This window comes from Felis catus, chromosome D1 (genome assembly GCF_018350175.1).
Source record: "Felis catus isolate Fca126 chromosome D1, F.catus_Fca126_mat1.0, whole genome shotgun sequence".
In the NCBI taxonomy this organism is placed as follows: Eukaryota; Metazoa; Chordata; class Mammalia; order Carnivora; family Felidae; genus Felis; species Felis catus.
This window is the reverse complement of record NC_058377.1, coordinates 55,136,768-55,159,837: the sequence shown is the minus strand read 5'-3', so window position 1 is coordinate 55,159,837 and position 23,070 is coordinate 55,136,768. Positions and strand designations below refer to the sequence as shown.

The following is a 23,070-nucleotide window of genomic DNA, read 5'->3' as shown; positions in this document are numbered from 1 at the left end:
AGCCTAAACCCAGCAGAAGAAGAGAAATAATAAAGATCAGAGCAGAAATAAACAATATAGAATCTAAAAAAACTGTAGAGCAGATCAACGAAACCAAGAGTTGGTTTTTTGAAAAAATAAACAAAATTGACAAACCTCTAGCCAGGTTTCTCAAAAAGAAAAGGGAGATGACCCAAATAGATAAAATCATGAATGAAAATGGAATTATTACAACCAATCCCTCAGAGATACAAACAATTATCAGGGAATACTATGAAAAATTATATGCCAACAAATTGGACAACCTGGAAGAAATGGACAAATTCCTGAACACCCACACACTTCCAAAACTCAATCAGGAGGAAATAGAAAGCTTGAACAGACCCATAACCAGCGAAGAAATTGAATCGGTTATCAAAAATCTCCCAACAAATAAGAGTCCAGGACCAGATGGCTTCCCAGGGGAGTTCTACCAGACGTTTAAAGCAGAGATAATACCTATCCTTCTCAAGCTATTCCAAGAAATAGAAAGGGAAGGAAAACTTCCAGACTCATTCTATGAAGCCAGTATTACTTTGATTCCTAAACCAGACAGAGACCCAGTCAAAAAAGAGAACTACAGGCCAATATCCCTGATGAATATGGATGCAAAAATTCTCAATAAGATACTAGCAAATCGAATTCAATGGCATATAAAAAGAATTATTCACCATGATCAAGTGGGATTCATTCCTGGGATGCAGGGCTGGTTCAACATTCGCAAATCAATCAACGTGATACATCACATTAACAAAAAAAAAGAGAAGAACCATATGATCCTGTCAATCGATGCAGAAAAGGCCTTTGACAAAATCCAGCACTCTTTCTTAATAAAAACCCTTGAGAAAGTCGGGATAGAAGGAACATACTTAAAGATCATAAAAGCCATTTATGAAAAGCCCACAGCTAACACCATCCTCAACGGGGAAAAACTGAGAGCTTTTTCCCTGAGATCAGGAACACGACAGGGATGCCCACTCTCACCGCTGTTGTTTAACATAGTGCTGGAAGTTCTAGCATCAGCAATCAGACAACAAAAGGAAATCAAAGGCATCAAAATTGGCAAAGATGAAGTCAAGCTTTCACTTTTTGCAGATGACATGATATTATACATGGAAAATCCGATAGACTCCACCAAAAGTCTGCTAGAACTGATACAGGAATTCAGCAAAGTTGCAGGATACAAAATCAATGTACAGAAATCAGTTGCATTCTTATACACTAACAATGAAGCAACAGAAAGACAAATAAAGAAACTGATCCCATTCACAATTGCACCAAGAAGCATAAAATACCTAGGAATAAATCTAACCAAAGATGTAAAGGATATGTATGCTGAAAACTATAGAAAGCTTATGAAGGTAATTGAAGAAGATTTAAAGAAATGGAAAGACATTCCTGCTCATGGATTGGAAAAATAAATATTGTCAAAATGTCAATACTACCCAAAACTATCTACACATTCAATGCAATCCCAATCAAAATTGCACCAGCATTCTTCTCGAAACTAGAACAAGCAATCCTAAAATTCATATGGAACCACAAAAGGCCCCGAATAGCCAAAGGAATTTTGAAGAAGAAGACCAAAGCAGGAGGCATCACAATCCCAGACTTTAGCCTCTACTACAAAGCTGTCATCATCAAGACAGTATGGTATTGAAACAAAAACAGACACATAGACCAATGGAATAGAATAGAAACTCCAGAACTAGACCCACAAACGTATGGCCAACTCATCTTTGACAAAGCAGGAAAGAACATCCAATGGAAAAAAGACAGCCTCTTTAACAAATGGTGCTGGGAGAACTGGACAGCAACATGCAGAAGGTTGAAACTAGACCACTTTCTCACACCATTCACAAAAATAAACTCAAAATGGATAAAGGACCTAAATGTGAGACAGGAAACCATCAAAACCTTAGAGGAGAAAGCAGGAAAACACCTCTCTGACCTCAGCCGTAGCAATCTCTTACTCGACACATCCCCAAAGGCAAGGGAATTAAAAGCAAAAGTGAATTACTGGGACCTTATGAAGATAAAAAGCTTCTGCACAGCAAAGGAAACAACCAACAAAACTAAAAGGCAACCAACGGAATGGGAAAAGATAATCGCAAATGACATATCGGACAAAGGGCTAGTATCCAAAATCTATAAAGAGCTCACCAAGCTCCACACCCGAAAAACGAATAACCCAGTGAAGAAATGGGCAGAAAACATGAATAGACACTTCTCTAAAGAAGACATCCGGCAAAAATAAATAAACGTTGAAAAAAAAAATTAAAAAAAAGAAGACATCCGGATGGCCAACAGGCACATGAAAAGATGTTCAGCGTCGCTCCTTATCAGGGAAATACAAATCAAAACCACACTCAGGTATCACTTCACGCCAGTCAGAGTGGCCAAAATGAACAAATCAGGAGACTATAGATGCTGGAGAGGATGTGGAGAAACGGGAACCCTCTTGCACTGTTGGTGGGAATGCAAACTGGTGCAGCCACTCTGGAAAGCAGTGTGGAGGTTCCTCAGAAAATTAAAAATAGACCTACCCTATGACCCAGCAATAGCACTGCTAGGAATTTATCCAAGGGATACAGGAGTACTGATGCATAGGGCCACTTGTACCCCAATGTTCATAGCAGCACTCTCAACAATAGCCAAGTTATGGAAAGAGCCTAAATGTCCATCAACTGATGATTGGATAAAGAAATTGTGGTTTATATACACAATGGAATTCTACGTGGCAATGAGAAAAAATGAAATATGGCCTTTTGTAGCAACGTGGATGGAACTGGAGAGTGTGATGCTAAGTGAAATAAGCCATACAGAGAAAGACAGATACCATATGGTTTCACTCTTAATGTGGATCCTGAGAAACTTAACAGGAACCCATGGGGGAGGGGAAGGAAAAAAAAAAGAGGTTAGAGTGCGAGAGAGCCAAAGCATAAGAGACTGTTAAAAACTGAGAACAAACTGAGGGTTGATGGGGGGTGGGAGGGAGGAGAGGGTGGGTGATGGGTATTGAGGAGGGCACCTTTTGGGATGAGCACTGGGTGTTGTATGGAAACCAATTTGTCAATAAATTTCATATAAAAAAAAAATAAAGAGGATGTGAATCTAGAGATTGTAAAGGTATATTGAGGCCAAGGAAAATATGATCCAGAATGATCAACACTGAGTCATTTTAAACTAAGTCACTAGGGCTCCATTTTTAAGCCAAGTAGAAAGATCAATTTACTTATTACATAAAACTAGGTTTGGTGGAAGGGAGTGAAGATGGTAGAGAAGTAGGGAAACTGTGACTTTCCTCGTCCCCCAAACACAGCTCTTTTGAGGTCAGATTACTTGGAGCACCCAGGAAATCAATCTGTGGAGGGCCAGAAGGATCTCCACAGTTAGAGGGAGGCAGATTGGCAGGAATGAGGTGTGCAGATGTGAATTGGGGGAGATAAAATGGCATAGGCACAGAGGAGAGGGATCCCCTTCTGTGGAGACACAAAAGGGAGAGAGAGAGAGAGAGAGAGAGAGAGAGAGAGAGAGAGAGAGAGAGAGAGAGGAGCTGTGAAAATTCTGTTACTCAGCACAAGAGGAAAACCTCTCTGGACCATAGACTGGGGAACAAGAAATACAGAGAGTTCCAGTTTCTCTTTTGCAAACAGCCTCAGGAGCTGAAACTCGGAGGTTTCAGAAGTGCGTGACTTTCTCCAGAACTGTGAAGCACGCTCCTGGGGAGGAGGGAGCTGGCCCAGGAGTATATACTGCGGTGTGACGATCTCAGGGGTGCCCTGGGAGAGATAGTCCCCTTCCCAGAATACTTTGGGAAGAGGGCTTATTGCCTCCCCAAGGACAAAAGACCCTGCAGCTACAGCCAAAGGCCTTTTTATCAGCAGGGCAGGGTGGCTCTATTCCAGAATGGGGGAAAGGAGCTGCACCAAGCTGGGTCCTTTAAGATTTTAGGTTTTGAATCGCAGCCCAGGGTAGAAGATGTGGGAGAACTTGTAGAGCAGGGAAAACTGAGCACCCTTACTATTCTATGAGAGCTGCCTGAACAGCGTGGGTTGAGATATCTGGTCTGGGGAGGAGAGAGTGGAGTGTTACCATTTTTCTCCCCAACACCAACACTGTGGGACTTCAGAGAGTAGCACAGTGGCCCCCAGTGGAGGCGGGACCCACTTACACCAAACCCCACCCCTCCATACCTGGCAACTGCTTATTTACTGGGAGCCAAGACTGATCCAATGCAGCTGGCCTCTCCTCCAGACCAGCACAGCCACCAGTCCCAGGCATCAGCAGACAACTGTTTTTTTTTCTTTGCTTTTCTATTTCTTTCTACCTTCTCCTTTTTTTTTTTTTTTGGAATCAGTTTCATAGTTTCTGACGTGTTTTTGGTCAAATGTTATTATATGTATATATATTAATTTTTTATCAGACATTTTTACTCTATTCTTTTTCCACCTTCTCTCTTTCATCTTTAATTTCCTGTTTCTTTCTCTGAATTTAGCCTTATATTTTTTTGATTCTTTGTTTGGATTTCTTTTCTCCCCTTCCATTTTTCTCTTTTTATAGGATCAAGTTTACCCCTCCCTTTTCCTTTTTTCCCCCCAAGGTTATTTCGACAAACAATTCAAAGCACATATGGCTGAAGGTGCAAACACTCCCCCGCTACAAGCAAGGAGGACCTCTGTAGAGGACTGACCAGTGGGATAGAGCAGCCAAACCACAACAGCAGAGTGCACATAACATACACCAAAAACACTTTCTGGAGTGTCAGGCAGTGGACAGTGTATGACACCTTTTTCATATAGAAGTATTCTTAGGTGCAGAACACATAACAAGCTTTTAAAACACACAAAAGACAGAAAATAAGCCAAAATAAGACAGAGGAATTCTCCTCAAAAGAAAGGTCAAGAAGAAATCACAGAGAATTGCTCAAAACAGGTATAAACATATCTGAACAAGACTTTAGAACAACAGTCACTAGACTAATAGCAGCTTGAAAAGAGCATAGAAGACATGAGAGAAACCCTTGCTGCAGAGATCAGAGACCTAAGAACTAGTCAGGACAAATCAAAAAATGCCATAACTGAGATACAAAATAAACTAGATACAGTGACAGCTAGGGTGGAAGATGCAGAGGAGAGAATAGGTGAAATAGAAGATAAAATTATGGAAAATAATGAAGCTAAAAAAAGAGGGAAAGGAAATTACTAGATCACGAGGGGAGAATTAGAGAACTAAGTGATTCCATGAAATGAAACAATATCCATACCATAAGAGTCCCAGAAGAAGAAGAGTGAGAAAAAGGAGCAGAAGGTTTATTTGAACAAAGTATAGCTAAGAACTTCCCTAATCTGGGGAAGGACACAGGCATCTAAATCCAAGAGGCACAGAGAACTACATTCAAAATCAACAGAAACAGGTCAACACCATGACATACAAAGATAAATAAATAAAAAAGGTTTGTAATTGCAAAATACAGAGATAAAGAGGGAATTCTGAAAGTAGCTAGGAACAACAGGTCCTTAACCTACAAGGGTAGACACATAAGGTTAGCAGCAGACCTGTCCACTGACACCTCGCAGGTCAGAAGGAAGTGGCAAGAAATATTCAGTGTGCTGAATAGGAACAATACAGAGCCAAGAATCCTTTGTTCAGCAAGGCAGTCATTCAGGATAGGAGAGATAATGACTTTCCAAGACAAACAAAAACTAAAGGAGTCTGACCACTAAACCAGCCCTGCAAGAAACTGTAAGGGGAACTCTCTGAGTGGAAAGCAGCAAAGACTACAAAGGACCAGAGAACATCACCAGGAACACAAAGTCTTCAGATAACACAATGGCACTAAATTCATACCTTTCAATAATCACTCTGAATGTAAATGGACTCGATGCTCCAATCAAAAGACATAGGGTATCAGAATGGACAAAAAGCAAGATATATATCTATATATCTATATCTGTATATGCATATATATCAGCATATATATGTATATATGTGTGTGTGTATGTATGTATGTATGTGTGTATATATATATATATATATACACACACTGCCTACAAGGGACTCATTTTTTTTTAACGTTTATTTATTTTTGAGACAGAGAGAGACAGAGCATGAACGGGGGAGGGTCAGAGAGAGGGAGACACAGAATCTGAAACAGGCTCCAGGCTCTGAGCTGTCAGCACAGAGCCTGACATGGGGCTTGAACTCACGGACTGCGAGATCATGACCCAAGCCGAAGTCGACCGCTTAACCGACTGAGCCACCCAGGCGCCCCTACAAGAGACTCATTTTAGACTTAAGGACACCTGCAGATTAAAAGTGAGGGGATGGAGAACCATCTATCATCCTAATGGACGTGGAAAGAAAGCCAGAGAGGTCGTACTTATATCAGACAAACTAGGTTTCAAAACAAAGACTGAAAAAGAGATGAAGAAAGGCATTATATTATACTTGAAGGGGTCTATCCATCAAGAAGACCTAACAATTGCAAACATTTATGTCCCCAGCTTGAAGCACCCAAATACATACATCAGTTAAGCATAAACATAAGCAAACTTATTGATAATAATACCACTAGTGTAGGAGACCTTAATACTCCACCTACAACAGTGGACAGATCATCTAAGCAGAAAATCAACAAGGAAACAATGGCTCTGATGACACACTGGATCAGATGGACTTAACAGATATATTCAGAACATTCCATCCTAAAGCAGCAGAATACACATTCTTCTCGGGTGCACATGGAATATTCTCCAGAATAGATCATATTTTGGGTCACAAAACAGCCCTCAAAAGGTACAGAAAGATTGAGATCATACCATGTGTATTTTCAGATCACAATGCTATGAAACTTGAAATCAACCACAAGAAAAAATTTGGAAAGCACCCAGATACATGGAGGTTAAAGAACACATCCCACTTAAGAATAAATGGGTTAACCAAGAAATTAAAGAAGAAATTAAAAGATACATGGAAGCAAATGAAAATGTAAACATGACAGACCAAACCCTTTGGGATGCAGCAAAGGCAGTCCTAAGAGGAAAGTACATTGCATTTCAGGCCTGTCTCAAGAAGCAAGAAAGGTCCCAAATACACAACCTAACCTTACACTTGAAGGAGCTAGAAAAGCAGCAGCAAATAAAGCCCAAAGCCAGCCAAAGAAGGGAAAGAAGAAAGATTAGAGGAGAAATAAATGATATGGAATCCAAACAACAACAACCACCCCCCCTGCAGAACTGATCGATGAAACTAAGAACTGGTTTTTGAAAGAATAAACAAAATTGATAACTCCCTAGCCAGACTTCTCAAAAAGAAAAGAGAGAGGACCCAAATAGATAAATTCACAAATGAAAGAGGAATGATCGCAACTAACACCACAGAAATACAATTATAAGATAATACTATGAAAACTTATATGCCAACAAACTGGACAACCTGGAAGAAACGGGCAAATTCCTATACCCTCACACACTCCCAAAACCCAAATGGGAAAAAATAGGAAATTTGAACAGACCCTAACCAGCAAAGAAATTGAATGGGTTGTCAAAAATCTCCCAACAAATAAGAGTCCTGGGCCAGATGGCTTCCCAGGGGAAATTTACCAGACATTTAAAGCAGAGTTAATACCTATTCTTCTCAAACTGTTCCAAAAAATAGAAATGGAAGAAAAGCTTCCAAACTCATTTTATGAAGTCAGCATTACCTTGATTCCACAACCAGACGAAGACCCCACTAAAAAGGAGAATTACAGGCCAATACCCTTGAGGAAGCTGGATGCAAAAATTCTCACCAAGATACTAGCACTTCAAAGTCACAGTATATTAAAAGAATTATTCACCATGATCAAATGGGATCCATTCCTGGGCTGCAGGGCTGGTTTAACATTCACAAATCAATCAATGTGATACACCTCATTAACAGAAGAAAGGATAAGAACCATATGATCCTTTCAACAGATCCAGAAAAAGCATTTGACAAAATACAGCATCCTTTCTTGATAAAAACCTTCAAGAAAGTCAGGATAGAAGGAGCATACTTTAACATCATAAAAGCCATATATGAATGTCCCACAGGTAATATCATCCTCAATGGGGAAAAACTGAGAGCTTTTCCCCTAAGATCAGGAACATGACAGGATGTCCACTGTCACCACTATTGTTCAATATAGTGTTGGAAGTCCTAACCTCAGCAATCAGATAACAAAACAAAATAAAAGGCATCCAAATTGGCAAATAGAAGTCAAACTTTCACTCTTCGCAGATGACATGATACTCTACATGGAAAGCCCAAAAGACTCCACCAAAAAGCTGCTGGAGCTGATACATGAATTCAGCAAAGTCACAGGATAAAATCAATGTACAGAAATCAGTTACATTTCTATACACTAATAATCAAGCAGCAGAAAGAGATATCAAGGAATTGATCCCATTTACAATTACAGCAAAAACCATAACATAACTAGGAATAAACCTAACCAAAGATGTAAAAGGTCTGTATGCTGAAAACTACAGAATGTTTATGAAAGAAATTGAAGAATACACAAAGAAATGGAAAACTATTCCATGCTCATGGACTGGAAAAACAGATATTGTTATAAAATGTTGATACTGCCCAAAGCAATCTACACATTCAATGTAATCCCTATTAATATACCACCAGCATTCTTCACAGAGCTAGAACAAACAATCCTAAAATTTTTATGGAACCACAAAAGACCCTGAATAGTCAAAGTAATATTGAAAAAGAAAACCAAAGCTGGAAGCATCACCTGTATTTTAAGCTGTATTACAAAGCTGTAATCATCAAGACCGTATGGTATTGGCACAAAAACAGACACATAGATCAGTGGAATAGACAACCCAGAAATGGACTCACAAACATATGGCCAACTTATCGACAGAGCAGGAAAGAGTAACCAATGGAAAAAAGACAGTCTCTTTAGCTAATGGTCCTGAGAGAACTGGACAGCAACATTCAAAAGAATGAAACTGGATCACTTTCTCACACCATACAGAACATTAAGTTCAAAATGGATGAAAGACCTAAATGTGAGACAGGAAACCATCAAAATCCTGCCTGAGAAAATAGGCAGCAACCTCTTTCATGTATGCCACAGCAACTTCGTATTAAACATGTTACTAGAGACAAGAGAAATAAAAGCAAAAATGAACTATTGTACCTCATCAAGATAAAAAGCTTCTACACAGCAAAGGAAACAATCAACAAAACTAAAAGGCAACAGATGGACTGGGAGATGATATATAACATATTAGATAAAGGGTTAGTATCCAAAATCTATAAAGAACTTACCAAACTCAACACCCAAAAAAACAAAATGGGAAGTGAAAATGGGCAGAAGACATGAATAGACACTTTCCCAGAGAAGACACCAGAGAGAAAACAGACACATAACAAGATGCTTAACATCACTCATCATCAGGGAAATACAAATAAAAACTACAATTAGATACCACCTCACCACCTGTCAGAATGGCTAACATTAACAACTCAGAAAACAACCAATGTTGGCAGGGATGTGGAGAAAGGGGAAACCTTTTGCTCCGTTGGTGGGAATGAAAACTGGTACAGCCACTCTGGAGAACAGTATGGAGTTTCCTCAAAAAATTAAAAATATGACCCAGCAGTTGCACTACTAGGAATTTATCCAAAGGATGCAAAAAAATGCTGATTCAAAGGGGCATATGCACCCCAATGTTTATAGCAACACTATCAACAATAGCCCAATTATGTAAAGAGCCCAAATGTCCATCAACTGATGAATGGATAAAGAAGATGTGGTTTACATTATAACAACGGACAACGGGTTGGGTCATAGGTGTGTGATTGCAAACTGGCAGAGATAAAACGGGCAGCGTAGGAACAGAGGGGAGGGATCCCCTTCTGTGGAGAGACAAAAGGAAGAGAAAGAGAGGCTGTGGAAGTGCAGGATTGTATTTGGACAAGAAAAAAAATCAGGTAACTGGGATCGGAAAAAAAACAGAGAAAGAACCAATTTTTAACTGTGGGGCTTTCTCCGCCCTGTTCGAGTGCCTGGGGAGGAGGGGAGTCAGCCCCAGGCTCAGTATCTAGCTCCCAGGTGCAGTTGGAGAGAGCAACCTCTCCCTTGAGTGCTGTGAGAAGAAGGAAAATAGCCACTCCAAGGACAAAAGACCCTGCAGCCCACCCCCACCCCCTGCCACCCAGAGGCCCTTTGTGACAGTACCCCAGAGTACTAGGGGTACAGAACTAGGGCACGTGGAGTGGGATCCTTTAAGTCATTGGGGTTCGAATCCCAGCCAAGCACCAGGGAGGCAGGGGGGGCCAGTGGAGCAAGACATAGTGGCCAGCTGGCATCCTCTTGGCACTGTGAGGAGCCAGAGGCCCTTAGTAGCTGGGCAGAGCAGCTCTTCCCCAGAACCAGGGCACATGGAGTGGGATCCTTTAAGACATTGGGGTTTGAATCCCAGCTGAACACCTGGGAGGCACAGGAGACTGCGGAGCGGAACAGAATCAGCCTACTCACGCCCTCGAGGCACTGTGAGGATAGCCTGGATAGAGTGGTTTGGGACACCCAGTCTGAGGAGGAGAGACTGGGGTGTTGCCATTTTTCTCCCATCACCAACAAGGTGGGGTTTCAGGGAACAGACATTGGGCCCACAGTGGAGGTGGTACCCACCTACACCAAACCATGCCCCTCCATGCCCGGTAACTGCGTATCTACTAGAGCAAGATGGACACTGATGAAACCAGACAGCCCCTCCTTCAGACCAGCGCAGGCAGCAGTTACCAAGGCACTGCATTCTCTGATTTGATTCTTGGTCAATTCTTATTTTATGTGTGTGTGTGTGTATGTGTGTATATGTGTGTGTATGTGTGTGTATATATATTTCTTCCTCTTATTTCTTCCCTTCTCTTGTCTGGTTATTCCAGTTGTTGGTTTGTTTAAGCAGACATTTTCAATCCATTCTTTTTACACCTCTTCTGTATCTCTTTACTCTTTATTTTCCTCTTTCTTTCTTGGGACCAAGCCATATAGTTTCTGTTTCTCTGCCTGGTCAATTTTTTTCTTTTCCTTTTCCCTGCCCCTGTCATTCCTCTCTTTGTATGTGATAAGGCCTCTTCCACCATTCTCATCCTTTTCTTAAACTTTTTCCAGGGATACTTCAACAAAAAAATGAAAGCACACCTGGTAGAAGGTCCAAACCACCACTACTAGGGAGATAAAGCAACCAGAGTCTCAACAACAAGAGCATGAAACACACTCCAAAAACACCTCCTGAAGGGCCAGGCCTTGGACAGTGTAGGATCCCTTTTTGATATAGTAATGCTTGCAGGTGTAGGCCTCATAACAAGCTATTAAAACACATAAGAGACAGAAAACTAGCCAATATGAAAAATGGAAGAATTCTCCTCAAAAGAGATTCCAGGAAGAGATGACAGCTAGAGAATTGCTCAAAACAGATATAAACAATATAACTAAGCAAGCATTTAGAATAATAGTCATAAGATTAATAGCTGGGCTTGAAAAAAAGCATAGAAGATAGCAGAGAATCTATTGCTGCAGAGATCAAGGAACTAAGAAATAGTCATGAAGAATTAAGAAATGTTGTAACTGAGGTGCAAAATAAACTAGATGCAGTCACAGCAAGGATGGAGGAGGCAGTGGGGAGATGAAGTGAAATAGAAGATAAAATTATGGAAAATGATGAAGCCAAGAAAAAGAGAGATAAGAAAAGAATTAGAGAACTAAGTGATTCAATGAAACACAATAATATCCATATCACAGGAGTTCCAGAAAAGAAGAGAGAGAAAGGGGCAGAAGGTTTACTTGAACAAAATATAGCTGAGAACGTCCCTAATCTGGGGAAGGAAATGGACATCCAAATACAGGAGGCACAGAGCACTCCCTTCAGATTTAATCAGAATAGATCTTCTCCATGGCATATCACAGTGAAACTGGCAAAATACAAAGATAAAGTGAGAATTCTGAAAGCAGTTGGGGACAAACGGGCCTTAACCTACAAGGGTAGACACATAAGGGTAGTAGCAGACCTACCCATTGAAACTTGGCAGGCCAGAAGGGAGTGGCAGGAAATATTCAATGTGCTGAATAGGAAAAATAGTCGGCCAAGAATCCTTTAGCCAGCAAGTCTGTCATTTAGAATAGAAGGAGAGATAAAGGCTTTCCCAGACAAACAAAAACTGAAGGAATTCATGACCACTAAACCAGCCCTGCAAGAGATCCTAAGGGGGACTCTGTGAGTGGAATGCTGTAAAGACTACAAAGGAACAGAGACATCACCATAAGCATGAAACCTATAGATAACACAATCACACTAAGTCCATATCTTTCAATAATAACTCTGAATGTAAATGAACTAAATGCTCTAATAAAAAGACATAGGGTATTAGAATAGATTAAAAAAACAAGATCCATCTATATTCTGTCCATAAGGACCCATTTTAGACCTGAGGACACCTTCAGATTGGAAGTGAGGGGATGGAGAACCATCTATCATGCTACTGGAAGTCAGAAGAAAGCTGAAGTAGCCATACTTCTATCAAACTAGATTTAAACTAAAGGTTGTAACAAGAGATGAACAAAGGCATAATATAATTATGAGATCTATCCATCAACACCTAACAATTGTAAATGTTTATGCTCCAAACTTGAAAGTTCCCAAATATATAAATCAATTGAGCAATCTTATTTATAGGAATACTGTAATCATAGGGGGATTTAATACTCCACTTGTAGCAATGGACAGATCATCTAGGCAAAAAAACCCAATAAAGATACAATGGCCTTGAATGATACACTGGACCAGATGGACTTGACAGGTATATTCAGAACTTTTCATCCAAAAGCAGCAGAATATACATTGTTCTCAAGTGAACATGGAACATTCTCCAAGATAGATCACATACTGGGTCACAAAACAGCCCTCAACAAATATAAAAGAATTGAGATAATACCATGTATATTTTCAGATCACAACACTATGAAACTTGAAATCAAACACAAGAAAAAATTTGGAAAGCCTCCAAATGCATGGAGGTTAAAGGACATCCTACTAAAGAATCAATGGGTTGGGGTGCCTGGGTGGCTTAGTTGGTTGAGCACCCAACTTTGGCTCAGGTCATGATCTTGCTGTCCATGGGTTTGAGCCCCACATCAGGTTCTGTGCTGACAGCTCAGAGCCTGGAGCCTGTTTCAGATTCTGTGTCTCCCTCTCTCTCTGCCCCTCCCTCACTCATGCTCTGTCTCTCTCTCTCTCCGTCAAAAATAAACATTAAAAAAATTTTTTTAAACAGAATGAATGGGTTAATCAGGCAATTGAAGAAGAAATTAAAAAATATATGGAAGCAAATGAAAATGAAAACATGACAGTTCAAACTTTTTGGGATACAGCAAAAGCAGTCCTAAGAGGAAAATACATTGCAATCCAGGCCTATCTCAAGAAACAAGAAAAATCCCAAATACAAAATCTAACAGCACACCTAAAGGATCTAGAAGCATAACAGCAAAGTAACCATGAAGCCAGCAGCATAAGATAAATAATAAAGATTAGAGCAGAAATAAACAATAGAGAATCCAAAAAACCAGTAGAACAGATCAATGAATCGAAGAGCTGTGTTTTTTGAAAAAATTAACAAAATTGATAAACCCCTAGCCAGACTTCTCAAAAAGAAAAGAGGACCCAAATAGATAAAATCACAAATGAAAAAGGACAGATCACAACCAACATCACAGAAAAACAAACAATTATCAGAGAATACTATGAAACATTATATCCAACAAACTGGACAACCTGGAGGAAATGGACAAATCCCTAGATACCCACACACTACCAAAACTCAAACAGGAAGAAATAGAAAATTTGAACAGACCCACAGCCAGCAAAGAAATTGAATCAGTCATCAAAAATCTTGCAACAAATAAGAGTCCTAGGCCAGATGATTTCCTGGGGGAATTTTGCCAGACATTAAAGCTGAGTTAATACCTATCCTTCTCAAGCTGTTCCAAAAAATAGAAATGGAAGGAGAGTTCCCAGATTCATTCTATGAAGCCGGCATTACCTTGATTCCCAAACCAGACAGAGACCCCACTAAAAAGGAGAATTACAGGCCAATATTCCTGATGAACACTGATGCAAAAATTCTCAACAAGATACTAGCAAATCGAATTCAACAATATATCAAAGGAATTATTCACCATGATCAAGTGGGATTCATTCCTGGGCTACAGGGCTGGTTCAATATTCACAAATCAATGTTATACATCACATTAATAGAAGAAAGGATAAGAACCATATGATACTGTCAATAGATGTGGAAAAAGCATTTGACAAAATACAGCATCCTTTCTTAATAAAAAAAACCTCAAGAAGGTTAGCATAGAAGGAACATACCTCAAAATCATAAAAGCCATATATGAAAAGCCCACAGCTAATATCCTTAATGGGAAAAAACTGAGAGCTTTCCCCCAGAGATCAGGAACACAGCAGGGATGTCCACTCTCACTACTGTTTAACATAGTGTTGGGAGTCCTAACCTCAGCAGACACCAAAATGAAATAAAAGGCATCCAAACTGGCAAAGAAGTCAAACTTTCACTTTTCACAGATGACATGATACTCTACATTTAAAGTCTCCACCAAAAAGCTGCGAGAACTGATACATGAATTCAGCAAAGTCGCAGGATACAAAATCAATGTACAGAAATCAGTCGCATTTCTATACAGCAATAATGAAGCAACAGAAAGAGAAATCAAGAAATCAATCCCATTTACAATTGCAACAAGAACAATAAAATACCTAGGAATAAACCTAACCAAAGATGTGAAATATCTGTGTGCTGAAAACTATACAAAACCTATGAAGGAAACTGAAGACACAAAGAAATGGAAAAACATACGATGCTCATGGATTGGAAGAAAAAATATTGTTAAAATGTCAATACTACCCAGAGCAATCTACACACTGAATGCAATCACTATCAAAATTCCACCAGCATTCTTCTCAAAGCTAGAACAAATAATCCTAAATTTTGTATGGAACCACAAAAGACTTCGAATAGCCAAAATTATGTTGAAAAAGAAAACCAAAGCAGGAGGCATCACAATCCTGGACTTTAGACTCTACTACAAAGCTGGAATCAAGACAGTATGGTACTGGCACAAAAATAGACACTCAGATCAATGGAATAGAACAGAGAACCTGGAATTGGACCCACAAATGTATGGCCAACTAATCTTTGACAAAGCAGGAAAGAGTATGCAATGGAAAAAAATCTCTTTAGCAAATGGTGCTGGGACAATTGGACAGCAACATGCAGAAGAATGAAACTGGACCACTTTCTTACACCATACATAAAAAATAAACTCTCAGAATGGATGAAAGACCTAAGTGTGAGATAGGAAACCATTAAAACCCTAGAGGAGAAAACAGGCAACAACTTCTTTGACGTCAGCCACAGCAATTTCTTACTTGACACTTCTCCAAAGGCAAGGGAAATAAAAGCAAACATGAACTATTGGGACCTCATCAAGATAAAAAGCTTCTGCACAGCAAAGGAAACAATCAACAAAACTAAAAGGCAACTGATGGAATGGGAGACGATATTTACAAATGACATATCAGATAAAGGTTTAGCATCCAAAATCTGTAAAGAACTTACCAAACTCAATACCCGAAAAACAAATAATCCAGTGAAGAAATGTGCAGAAGACATGAACAGACACTTTCCCAAAGAAGACATCCAGGTGGCCAACAGACACATGAAAAGATGCTCAACATCACTCATCATCAGGGAAATACAAATCAAAACCACACTGAGATATCACCTCACACCAGTCTGAGTGGCTAAAATTAACAACTTGGAAAACAACAGATGTTGATGAGGATGTGCAGAAACGGGAACCCTCTTGCACTGTTGGTGGGTGGAGCTGCTCTGGAACACAGTGTGGAATTTCCTAAAAAAAATTAAAAGTACAACTACCCTATGACCCAGCAATAGCACTACTAGGAATTTATCCAAAGAATACTACAGGAGTGCTGATTCATAGGGGCACATGTACCCCAATGTTTATAGCAGCACTTTCAACAACAGTCAAATTATGAAAAGAGCCCAGATGTCCATCAACTGATGAATGGATAAAGAAGATGTGGTTTATATATACAATTGAATACTACTTGGCAATGAGAAATAATGAAATCCTGCCATTTGGAACAACGTGAATGGAACTGGAGGGTATTATACTAAATGAAATAAGTCAGAGAAAGATATCACATGTTTTCACTCATATGTGGAACTTGAGAAAGTTAATGGAAGACCATGGGGGAACGGAAGGTGACAAAAATAGTTTCAAACAGAGAGGGAGGCAAACCATAAGAGACTCTTAAATACAGAGAACAAACTGAGGGTTGATGGGGGTGGTGGGGTAGGGGGGAAATGGGTGATGGGCATTGAGGAGGGCACTTGTTGAGATGAGCACTGGGTGTTGTATATAAGTGATTAATCATAGGAATCTACCCCCAAAACCAAGAGCACACTGTATATACTGTATTTAGCTAACGTGACAAAAATTTTTTTAAAAAACCGCTGAAAGAAATTAAAGCAGACATAAATAAATGGAAAGATATCCCATGTATGAATATTGACTGGAAGACAATATTGTTAAAATGACATTATCCAAAGTACAGATTCAATGAAATCTCTGTCAAGATCCTAATGGATTTTTTTTTAACATCTCAAAATTTATATGAATCTCAAGGGACCCTGGAAATTCAAAACAATCTTGAAAAAGAAGAATAAAGTTGAGGACTCACACACCTCCTGATTTCAAAACTTCTTATAAAGCTATAGTAATTAAAACGGTGTGGTACTAGCATAAAACCTATAGACCAATGGATAGGATGTAGAACACAGAAATAAATGGGTTTATATATGGCTAACTGATTTTATACAAGGAGGCCAAGACCATTCAATGGCAAAAGGACAGATTTTCAACAAATGGCATTGGGATAACTGGGTATCACATGAAAAGAATGAAATTGGATACTTATCTTACACCGTATATGAAAATGATCTCAAAATGGATCAAAGATCTAAAGATATGAGCTACAATTATAAAACTCTTTGAAGGAAATAGGGGAAAATATTCATGGCATTGGGTATGGTAATGATTTCTTGGCTATGACACCAATGATACAGGCAACAACAACAACAACAACAACAAAATTGGTCTTCATGAAAATTTAAAACTTTTATGCATCAAAGGACACTGATCAATCAAGAGTAAAAAAAGGCAAGCCAAAGAACAGGAGAAAATATTTTCAAATCATATATCTGATAAGAGATTAATATCTAGAATATGCAAATAACTCCTAAAGCTGAACAACAATGAAATGAACAACCAGATTTTTTAAAAGCCTAAGGACTTAAACAGACATTTTCCCAAAGAAGATATATACAAATTGCCAATATGCACATGAAAAGATATCCATCATAACTACTTATTAGGAAAATGCAAATCAAAACTATGAGATACCACCTGACACCTACAAGGGTGGTGATTATAAAAAATAAAAGAAGTTGGTAGGAATTTGGGGAAATTAGAACCCTTGTACAGGGGTGGTGGGAACGTAAAATTGTGCAGCCAATGTGAAAAATGATATGGCAGTTCCTCAAAAATTAAAAATAGAATTATTGTGTTATCCAACAATTCTCACTTCTGGGTATGTACTCAAAAAAAATTAAAGCAGGGACACTAATAGATATTCCCCTGTTTAGGGAAGCATTATTCACAATAGCCTAAAAGCGGAACAACCCAAATGTCCATTGATTGATAAACAAAACATGGTATACACATATAATGGAATATATTTCAGTCTTAAAAAGTAAGGAAATTCTGACATATGTTAAAACATGGATGAGCCTTGAATGGATTAACCTTGAAGTCATTATGCTAAGCAAACTAAGCCCATCATAATAGGACAAATACATAATAGGACAAATAGGACAAAGTGGACAAAAACCACTCATATCAAGTACTTAGAATAAATAGAATCACAGATAGAAAAAATAGAATGGTGGTTGCCAGGGACTTGGAGGGAGGGGAGAAATGAGGGGCTATTGTTTAATGCATACAGAGTTTGTAGGGTTTATTTTCAGCTCTATTGGGGTATAACTGACAAATAAAAACTGTATATATTTAAGGGGTACAGCTTAATGTTTTGATATACCTATATATTGTGAAATAAGCACCACAGTCAAACTAATTAACCTCATATAATTACCATTTTATTTTTTTGTTTCCTTTTGTGGTGAGAACACGTAAGATTTATCCTCTCAGCATATTTCAAGTATACAACATTGGCAACTAAATTATACTGCTATACATTAGATTTCCAGAAATTATTCATCTTGTATAACTGAAACATTACACCCTTTGATCAACATCTCCTCATTTCTTCCTCACCCTAGCAACCACCATTCTATTCTCTGCTTCCAGGAGTTTGACTATTTTAGATCCTACATATAAGTAAGATCACGGAATATTTGTCTATGTCTGCCTTATTTCATTTAGCATAATGTCCTTCAGTTTCATCAATGGTGTTGCAGATGGAAGGATTTCCCTTTTTTAAGGCTGATTAATATTCCACACCAGAAACCAGCTGAACTACTCCTACCCACTGGGCGAACAAGAAAAAACCCACATTGAAACAAGGAGAGGCTGAGACACAATCTTGCCATAAACCTCACCCCTGGCATGGCAACACACAACCAGAAGGAAACTCACAACTTCTGGCTTCTCTCTGAGGAGAAAAGAGTTTGGACCTTGTATTTGGTGGCCTGAATTTTAAGACTTCTGTCTGAAAGATTAGCCCCCAAAACATCTAACTTTGAAAGCCAATGGGGCTTGTATCTACCAAATCCATAAGGCTATCGCAAACTCAAAGACCATTCTTTTTTTTTTTTTTTAATGTTTATTTTTGAGAGGGAGAAAGTGTGAGTGGGGGAGGGGCAGAGAGAGGGAGACATAGAATTTGAAGCAGGCTCCAGGCTCTGAGCTGTCAGCACAGAGCTCAATGTGGGGCTCAAACCCATGAGATGTGAGATCATGACCTGAGCCAAAGTTGGACACTTAACTGACTGAGCCACCCAGGTGCTCTAACTCAAAGACCATTCTTAAAGGACTCATGTGGCCTTACCATGGCTAACACCCAGGGCCCAGTGCAGAGGCAAAAGAGTAAAACATACCTAGTCTTTTCACTAAAGAGACCTACCTATTTATCTTAATAGCTGCAGCTGGGGGGGGCCAGGTTTCACATTTAACATACATCTAGGGGCCAACTGCAATACTCTCCAGAGACTACAATGGCTGGTGGGTGCCATCTCTATGTTCTCCCTCTGCCTTACTCCAGGTCACCAGTATTTCTCAGAAGAGAGCCTGACCACATGTCTGCTGTCTTGATTTTTATAGCTGCTGCTCTGGTAGCCAATGGAGCTTAAATTCACAGATCTCACAGGACTATAACAGAGAAACAATTCTTAACTGGCTATCCCCCAAGGCATAGCACAGAGTTGTCAAACAGAAACACCCAGTCTTTCTGTGAAGGAGGCCTATTTGCTTATCTTAAAAGCTGAAGCCTGAGAGGCAGGCTTCTAATTTAGCCTACATCTAGAGGTGAGCTGCAAGCCTCTCCAGAGATCAGGAATGCCCATGGGCACCATCTTCATGCTCTCCCTCTGCCCTGACCCAGGTTGCTGTTGTCTCCAAGAAAATAGTTTGTGTACACATCTGGTAACCTGGCTTTTGTGGGTGCCACCTGGAGGACATATCCCTTGATAGCCTGGCTCTAGTAACTAGGAGGTTAGTGTTCACAGGTTTAATGAAATGGTAGCAAACAAACAAAAAAACCAGTTTATAACTGGCTATATTCTTAGGACTCAGTGCAGAGGAGAAGACAGAAATATCCATTTCCCAGTTTTCCCTTGAAAGAGGTATATTTGCATACTTTAGAAGCTGCTGAGGTTCTGACTTCTTATTAGCCTGCATCTAGGTGCTGAGATCCCTCCCTCTTTGGGACACTGAAAGGTCTTAGCACACCTTCAACTACCAGAGCCACTAAGAACAAATAGGCCTGCTTAGACAATTACAAAGGTTTGAGAAACAACCAAGAGATAGGGCAGGGTTGGATAATAAGGTTCATCTCCTACACCAGACCACTTTTTCAAGACTCAGAAAGGCAGTTGTTTACCTAAGGCATAGAAACCATCACAGAGAGTCAAGGAAAATGAAAAATAGAGGAATATGTTCCAAATGAAAGAAAAAGATAAAACCTCAGAAAAAGACCTTAATGAAAAGGAGTTAAGTAATTTACCTTATGAAGAGTTTAAAATACTCATAATAAAGATGCTCACTAATGGCAGGAAAGCAATGCATGAACAAAACAAGAATTTCAACAAAGGGGTAGAGAATATAAGAAAATACCAAACAGAAATTAGACCTGAATAATACAATAAATGAGCTGGAAAAGTTCAATAGAAGGGTTCAATAGCAGATTAGATAAAGCTAAAAGAGGACAAGCAAATCTGAAGACAGGGCAGTGGAATTCATCCAATCAGAAGAGTAAAAAGAATGAAAACATAGTGAAGATTGATTAAAGGACTGTACAACATCAAGTGGACCAATACGCACTTTACAGGGGTTCCAGAAAGAGAAAAGAGAAAGAAAGAGATAGAAAATTTCTTTGGAGAAATAATGGTTGAAAACTTCTCTAACCTGGGAAATGAAGCAGATATTCAGATCCAGGAAGCCTATAGAGTTCCATAAGATGAATTCAAAGAGACCCACACCAAGACACATTATAATTATCAAAAGTTAAAGACAAGGAGAAACGCAAGAGGAAAACAACTTGTTATATATAAGAGAACCCCCACAAGACTATATGCAGATTTTTCAGCCAAGACCAAAAGAAAGTGGAACAATATATTCAAAGTGCTAAAAGAAAAAAAGTGTCACCAAGAATATTCTACCCAGAAAAGTTGGCCTTTAGAATTCAGAAACAGTTAAAGTGTTTACTAGACAATCAACACCTGAAAGAGGTAGCACCACTAGACTGGCCTTAAAGGAAATGTTAAAGAGACTTCTTTAAGCTGATATGAAAGGGTGTTAATAACAGGAAAATATATGAAGGTACAAATATCAATTGTAAAGGTAAATATATAGTTAAATTCAGAAGAATCTACTGTAATGGTGGTATGTTAATTACTTATAGATCTAGTATGAAGGCTAAAAGACAAAAGTAATAAAAATAACTATAACTACAATAATTTATTAATGGATACACAAGATACAAGATGTAAATTGCGATATCAAAAACATAAAACGTGGGGGTGGGAGAGTAAAAACGTAAAGCTTTAGAATGTGTTCAAACTAAAGTTGTTATCGACTTAAAATAAACTGGTATAAGATGTTTTATGTAAGCTTCATGGTAAACACAAAGCAAAGACTTATAGAACGTACCCAAAAGATAAAAAGAGTCTAAGTATGCCACTACAGAAAATCTTCAAATCACAAAGGGAGAGAGCAAGAGAAAAAGGAACAGAAGAATTACAAAACATCCAGAAAACAATTAACAAAATGGCAATAAGCCCACACCTATCAATAATTACTTTAAATGTAAATGGCAAAGTTCTCCAATCAAAAGACAGAGTGTGGCTAAATGGATTAAAAAACAAGACCCAACTATATGCTGCCTACAAGAGACTCACTTTAAGGATACACAGACTGAAAGTGAAGAGATTGAAAAAGATATTCCATGCAAATGTAAACCAAAAGAAAGCTGAAAGAAAAGAATTCCATTACATGTGTACACACATACACACATATATATACACATACATGTATCACATTTTCTTTACCTATTCACACATCAACAGACATTTAGGTTGTTTTCATATATTGGCTATTGTGAATAATGCTGCAATAAACATGGAAGTACAGCTATCTCTTCATGGTACTGATTTCATTTCTTTTGGATATATACCCAATAGTGGGATTGCTGGACTATAGTAGTTGTATTTTTTGTTTTTTTGAGGTACCTCTCTATGGCTTTCCATAGTGGCGGTAACAATTTACATTCCCATCAACAGTGTACAAGAGTTCTCTTTTCTTGCCATGCTAACATTTGTTATCTTTTGTCTTATTGATAATTGTCATTCTACCAGGTGTGAGGATTTCTCTTCATGGTTTTGACTGAATTTCCGTTTTTGTGTACCTGTTGGCCATCTGCATATATTTTTTTGAGAAACGTCTATTCAGGTCCCATTCCCATTTTTTACTCAGGTATGTATATTTTTACATATGTATGTATGTATGTATTTGCTATTGGATTGTAGAAGTTCCTTATATATTTTGGATACTAACCCTTTATTAGATATATGATTGCAAATATTTTCTCCCACTCTGGAGGTTGCCTCTTCACTCTGTTGATTGTTTCCTTTGCCATGCAGAAGCTTTTTAGTTTGATACAATCCCACTTGTTTATTTTTGCTTCTGTTGCCTGCACTTCATTATCATGTCCAAAAAATCATACCTCAGATCAATGTCAAGAAGGTTTTTCCCTATGTTTTCTTCTGGTAATTTTATAGTTTCAGATCTTACGTTTAAGTAACCATCCAGAGTTTCTGTTTTACAAAATGAAAAAGTTCTGGAGGTGGATGGAAGTGATGATTGCACAACATGAATGTACTTAATGCCACTGGGCTGTACACTTAAAAGTAGTTACAATGATAAATTTTGTCATGTATATTTTACCACAATTTTTTTAAAGGACAAATGAAAAAAGAATTTAAGATTGGTGTTAAAGTTTTGTTAGACTAATGTTGTCTATCATGCCTGGTGACAGTTCTTTCACTGTTACCTTGAAAAATTATTTAAGCATTTATATTTATAAATAATTATATTTAGTTATTTATTATAGTTCTATTTATCTTGACTCATCCACTAGATTGACTTTTATCTGAGGGAAGTGGCAACAT

At 38.6% G+C, this 23,070-nt stretch overlaps 1 protein-coding gene across 2 annotated transcripts in view; it reads right to left on the bottom strand.

Annotated features, from left to right (window-relative positions):
* The window catches only part of GDPD4 (glycerophosphodiester phosphodiesterase domain containing 4), a 174,677-nt gene that overhangs the window by 4,586 nt on the left and 147,021 nt on the right, over window positions 1-23,070 (bottom strand). The gene's annotated exons all lie outside the window — the stretch shown is intronic.